Genomic DNA, 7,103 nt, shown 5'->3' with positions numbered 1-7,103 from the left:
CAGTCTCTAATGCAGGCTTCCTTCAGCAGGTTATTGGTCTTGATAGTGGTGTATCAGACAGGGGAAGTTGTGGTCCTTGTAAATGATGTTCAGCTATTTCTGAAATAACCGAAAAGACAACAGGACACGCCAATTGCGTAGTGTGTTTCTTCAATTGTCCCCCTGTCTAAATTCTAGAATCCTACTTACAGGATATGGGCTGGTAACATTCAGTTGAGAGAATCTGTTACATCCGTCCCTTTCCTTCAGATCATCTCACGGATCCCACGTGGTCTGGTCTGCTGGAATCTCCCTCACTCAGTGTCGATTTTTCACTCCAACACTCTCACAAGTTTGAAATTGGGAGGGGGGGGGGGGGGTGGAAATTAAACAATACTAGTGTGATACCGTACAGGATTTAATAGCTTGAGAAAAAACGTTAAAATCACACTTACATAAAAACAAAGTATCAAATACCGCACAAGATGCCGTCCGCAACCTGCACTGCTCCTATAGACTGCCGAGGGGAGAATGACCGCACGCTACACTCGATACCGGCACCTCGAGTGACGTCAGCGATGCCACAAACCGGTGACTGGAAACCGGAACTCTCCTCGCGTCAGGAACTACGGGTGCTCAGACGTTCCAAATCACTAAGCTCCTCCTCCCTACGCGTTTCGTGACCCGTTGTCACTTCGTCAGGGGATAATGGAGCTTAGTGGATAGGTTACTTATATACAATCCTAAATGGAAGGACCTTCCTATAAAGGGATGGGCTAGGCATTTAAAGCTGTACACTATATGAATCTACAATTGATTGCAAAGAAAAACGGGATCAAATGATAGTGCCTGCAGTTACTAACCTAAACAACATCAATGATATAAACAGATGGGAGGAGGAATATTAAGGAGGGATATCCCAAATTACTCCTGTAATCTTAGAATGAATAAAAATGAATAAATATGAATGAATATAATGTTTTACACTCAATTAGAATATACTTGTCAACTGATTTGTGACATATCATATAACATTATATAAAATTATATAAAAATTGATTGCAAATATAAAGAATGGTACATTAAAATCAATAGCACTAAAACAATTCAAAAACAGATATATGGAATTGTACACTACTACCAATATGTGTAGACAATGAATTATAGTTGAAAGAAACCAATTAATCTCTAAAATATTATTATTGGCCTGTTTTTAGGAATCTTTTAAAAATGCCGCTAAATCAAAATCGATATTCAGGCCGTGTGGGGACAGTGTCTTAAGTACATAAATCCAATAGCTTTCTTTTTTGGATACCAGATTCAGTCTGTCTCCCCCACGCCAGCTACCTTTAGGATTATCGATTCCTACACATACCAGACCTGCAGGGTTCTGACCATGGTGTATTTTAAAATGATTGGAGACACTGTGGGTCTCGAGGCCCCTCTTTATGTTATAGACGTGTTCTGCGAACCGTCTTTTGAGGGGTCTTCCTGTCCGGCCTACATATTGCAGGCCGCATGGACATTCTAATAAATACACACAAAAATTGGTCCTACAATTAATAAATGTTCTAATATCAAAACTGGCCCCTGTTACATTGGATTTGAAATTTTTGGTTTTTATACTGTGTTTACATCCAATGCAATTTGTGCACGTGTAATAGCCCTTTAGACCATTCAACCATGTCACATGGCGATCTCTAAGGCCATCGATGGGACAGCTAGGAGAAAGGGTGGATTTCAAATTCCTGGCCCTCTGTACGGTATCACACTAGTATTGTTTAATTTCCACCCCCCCCCCCCTCCCAATTTCAAACTTGTGAGAGTGTTGGAGTGAAAAATCGACACTGAGTGAGGGAGATTCCAGCAGACCAGACCACGTGGGATCCGTGAGATGATCTGAAGGAAAGGGACGGATGTAACAGATTCTCTCAACTGAATGTTACCAGCCCATATCCTGTAAGTAGGATTCTAGAATTTAGACAGGGGGACAATTGAAGAAACACACTACGCAATTGGCGTGTCCTGTTGTCTTTTCTGTTATTTCAGAAATAGCTGAACATCATTTACAAGGACCACAACTTCCCCTGTCTGATACACCACTATCAAGACCAATAACCTGCTGAAGGAAGCCTGCATTAGAGACTGCCTTGTTGGTTCACGGTATTTTGGACTTTATCCACAGCGCCAGGAACGATTAATTTGTGTATATATATTGTTTGTACAGATTTGGAATAATCTGCTGTTTTTTTGTTTCTTAGGCTGCTTAATTTTATATCACATTATTGTAAATCACATATTTTTGGATATAATCACTTTTAATTTCACAGTGTGTAGGTCAGCGCTTTTTAGAGGGCGTATATCAATTTGTTTGTTTGCTTGTTTTCAGTTCCGTTAACCCCTCGGCAGCAGACCACACGTATTATGGCACTATTCACCACTAGAACACTGAGAGGGCAGAACCTAGCAGGTTTCTTTAATGATACAATTGATCCTATGGAGACTGATAAGGACAGCTTAGACACTCAGTTTTCTAAACTAGAGAAGTTACTCACACAGGAAATGAGGCAAATCTGGGAGACTTTTACGCTGAAACAGTATTTAGAAAACAAAAGGATTCCCAGAGGACTCAGAGTACAGAAGCCACCAACATCAGACTATGATGATGAGGAATTTTTAACACAATGGAATTGTATATTGGACACATGTTCGGTCGACCTTATGTTACTCATTATCAAACACAGGACTGGTACAATGGAAGTTCTGGATGGTCAGATTAATTCAATTAAAGAACAGTTGGAACCATTCGCAGAACTTCCAGAGTACAAAGCCCTAGAGGAAAAGACATCTTCAAGAATAGACAAAATAGAGAAAGAGGTCAAATTGACCAAACATAGAAAATTTATAAGGGACAAAAAGGACTATGACGACAATAAACAAAGGAATTGGAAGTCAGATAAAACTATTAATATTGTTGAGATAGAACAGAGTGGACAAGATTCAACCCATCTAGGTAACAACTTTAGGGATAGAATAGATTCCTCTAGGAGCGATATAATAGATAAGTCCACTTTAGATAAGAAAGGGGATTTGCAAAAACAAGAATTAAAACCCCCTGCCAGCTCCAGCAAGGGTAAAAAGAAATCTATCAAACAAGATCAGGGAGAACAACGAGAATATAGGGAACACCCGAATGGGCAGCACACTATGGGTCATCAAGTTAGAGATAGATCCCCCATTGGTAAATCCCGTGGGGGCCAGCATTACCGGGATAGATCCCCAGTTGATAGGCAATATGGGGGCCGCCATGAGACTGATAATTCTAACCGAACTTCTTTTTTGGACCAGCGCCAGGGCAGAGCACCAATACAGGAAAGATGGAGAGGAGAAAGAGCTCACCCAGCCAGACAGGATCCAATAAGGGTAGAAAAGAAAAGATCGAGATTGGAAGATACAGAGGAAAAAGAGGAGGGACAAGGAAGAGAAAGAGAAAGAAGAAGGTTAGACCAAGGGAGAGATTGGTAAAAAGCAATGTGTTTAACATTAGTGATGTACCCCTCAAAAAAGCAGAGTTAGATGTTTTATCACGAGGTTTAAATTTTGCCCCCGTGAGTGGACCCAATATGTTTAATACATTTGTGGATGTCCATCGTTTTCTGAGAAAAATTTCACTTAAAAAATATTACATCAGGGATGCAGTTAGTAGAGCGGTGATTTCACCCAATCTTAACCCTGTGGCCAACAAGCCTCCTCTAACACCTTTTAAGAAACCCTCTATCTTCTACCCTAAAGGAATGAAGGGAAATTTTGTTGAGACATTTGCCGAGATGGTGATCTCGGATTTAGAAGCAGCGAGTATAGATTTCAAATGCCCTAAACAGAATCTTACTCAGGAAGAAAAAGATGCAATAAAATCCCTAGAATCAAATACCAACATAGTGATCAAGGCGGCAGACAAAGGGGGGGGGGGGGGTGGTCGTTATGAACTCTTCTTATTATGAGGAAGAATCACTCAGAATTCTGGGTGATAGTAGTACATACCTAAAGTTGGACAAAAATCCGACCATTCCATTTAGAGAAGAACTGATGGCGCTTTTGGATCAAGGTATTCGGGATGAGATTATTACTACTAAGGAAATGGAATTTATAGCCATTGAACAGCCCAGAATCCCGATGTTCTATTTCATCCCGAAATTACATAAAAGCCTCACTAGACCCCCAGGCCGCCCGATAATTTCTGGGATCCGTTCCCTTACTTCCAACCTGTCCCAATTTTTAGATTATCTTCTTCAAAAATATGTAGTGCAGGTCCCATCTTATCTAAGGGACACGTCTCAGGTATTAACCCTTATACAAGATTTGGTATGGACAGAAGATATGTGTTGGATGACGTGTGACGTAGTGTCTCTGTACACCATAATTGACCATAAGATGGGATTAGACGCTATCAAGAGGGTTTTAGAACGTGATGTTGGGATAGATGACAGATTGAGGAATTTCATTCTGGATGGAATCAATTTTATTTTGACCCATAACTTTTTTAGTTATAAACAAGAGTTTTTTCTCCAGACATGCGGCACTGCAATGGGCACCAGGTTTGCCCCTAGTTATGCGAACTTGTTCATGTCCGCGTGGGAGGAGGACCATATATGGTCCTCCAACCAATTTGGGGCAAACCTGGTGCTCTGGAAGAGATATATCGATGATGTGCTGTGTGTCTGGAGAGGGTCTATTGATCAATTAGAACAATTCAAAGTCTATCTGAATACAAACACAAGGAATCTAAAATTCACGTTTAACCATAACAAAACCAACATTAATTTCCTTGACCTATCTCTGTATGTGGTGAACAATACGGTCCATACTAAGACTTTCCACAAAGAAGTGGATGCAAACACATATCTTTTGGCATCTAGTCACCATCATTCTCAGTGGCTACGTAATATTCCTAAAGGCCAGGCACTGAGAATAAAGAGAAACTGCTCAGAAGATGCTATATATCAGCAGCAGGTCAAGGAATTAAAAACGAAGTTTATAGAAAGAGGATATAAAAATCAGGAATTAAACAAGGCAATTTCAGAGGTTAATGCCATAGATAGAGCTTCTCTAATTTGCCAAAAGGATAGTAAAATTCCTAAATCACAGACCCAAGAAAAGTTCCCTTTTTTCATCACTCAATATAGTGGCCTGGCCCCGGTTATAACAAAAACGTTAAATAAACATTGGGGTATTCTCCATAGAGATCCTATATTGAAAACCATTCTCCCAAGCAAACCCAAAATTGTTTACAAGAGGGCCAGGAATTTGAAATCCACCCTTTCTCCTAGCTGTCCCATCGATGGCCTTAGAGATCGCCATGTGACATGGTTGAATGGTCTAAAGGGCTATTACACGTGCACAAATTGCATTGGATGTAAACACAGTATAAAAACCAAAAATTTCAAATCCAATGTAACAGGGGCCAGTTTTGATATTAGAACATTTATTAATTGTAGGACCAATTTTTGTGTGTATTTATTAGAATGTCCATGCGGCCTGCAATATGTAGGCCGGACAGGAAGAGCCCTCAAAAGACGGTTCGCAGAACACGTCTATAACATAAAGAGGGGCCTCGAGACCCACAGTGTCTCCAATCATTTTAAAATACACCATGGTCAGAACCCTGCAGGTCTGGTATGTGTAGGAATCGATAATCCTAAAGGTAGCTGGCGTGGGGGAGACAGACTGAATCTGGTATCCAAAAAAGAAAGCTATTGGATTTATGTACTTAAGACACTGTCCCCACACGGCCTGAATATCGATTTTGATTTAGCGGCATTTTTAAAAGATTCCTAAAAACAGGCCAATAATAATATTTTAGAGATTAATTGGTTTCTTTCAACTATAATTCATTGTCTACACATATTGGTAGTAGTGTACAATTCCATATATCTGTTTTTGAATTGTTTTAGTGCTATTGATTTTAATGTACCATTCTTTATATTTGCAATCAATTTTTATATAATTTTATATAATGTTATATGATATGTCACAAATCAGTTGACAAGTATATTCTAATTGAGTGTAAAACATTATATTCATTCATATTTATTCATTTTTATTCATTCTAAGATTACAGGAGTAATTTGGGATATCCCTCCTTAATATTCCTCCTCCCATCTGTTTATATCATTGATGTTGTTTAGGTTAGTAACTGCAGGCACTATCATTTGATCCCGTTTTTCTTTGCAATCAATTGTAGATTCATATAGTGTACAGCTTTAAATGCCTAGCCCATCCCTTTATAGGAAGGTCCTTCCATTTAGGATTGTATATAAGTAACCTATCCACTAAGCTCCATTATCCCCTGACGAAGTGACAACGGGTCACGAAACGCGTAGGGAGGAGGAGCTTAGTGATTTGGAACGTCTGAGCACCCGTAGTTCCTGACGCGAGGAGAGTTCCGGTTTCCAGTCACCGGTTTGTGGCATCGCTGACGTCACTCGAGGTGCCGGTATCGAGTGTAGCGTGCGGTCATTCTCCCCTCGGCAGTCTATAGGAGCAGTGCAGGTTGCGGACGGCATCTTGTGCGGTATTTGATACTTTGTTTTTATGTAAGTGTGATTTTAACGTTTTTTCTCAAGCTATTAAATCCTGTACGGTATCACACTAGTATTGTTTAATTTCCACCCCCCCCCCCCTCCCAATTTCAAACTTGTGAGAGTGTTGGAGTGAAAAATCGACACTGAGTGAGGGAGATTCCAGCAGACCAGACCACGTGGGATCCGTGAGATGATCTGAAGGAAAGGGACGGATGTAACAGATTCTCTCAACTGAATGTTACCAGCCCATATCCTGTAAGTAGGATTCTAGAATTTAGACAGGGGGACAATTGAAGAAACACACTACGCAATTGGCGTGTCCTGTTGTCTTTTCTGTTATTTCAGAAATAGCTGAACATCATTTACAAGGACCACAACTTCCCCTGTCTGATACACCACTATCAAGACCAATAACCTGCTGAAGGAAGCCTGCATTAGAGACTGCCTTGTTGGTTCACGGTATTTTGGACTTTATCCACAGCGCCAGGAACGATTAATTTGTGTATATATATATGTGGTCTTACTAATGCTTTATAGAGGGAC

The sequence above is a fragment of the Ascaphus truei genome, chromosome 2 (genome assembly GCF_040206685.1).
Source record: "Ascaphus truei isolate aAscTru1 chromosome 2, aAscTru1.hap1, whole genome shotgun sequence".
Taxonomy (NCBI): domain Eukaryota; kingdom Metazoa; phylum Chordata; class Amphibia; order Anura; family Ascaphidae; genus Ascaphus; species Ascaphus truei.
This window is presented reverse-complemented; position numbering follows the sequence as displayed.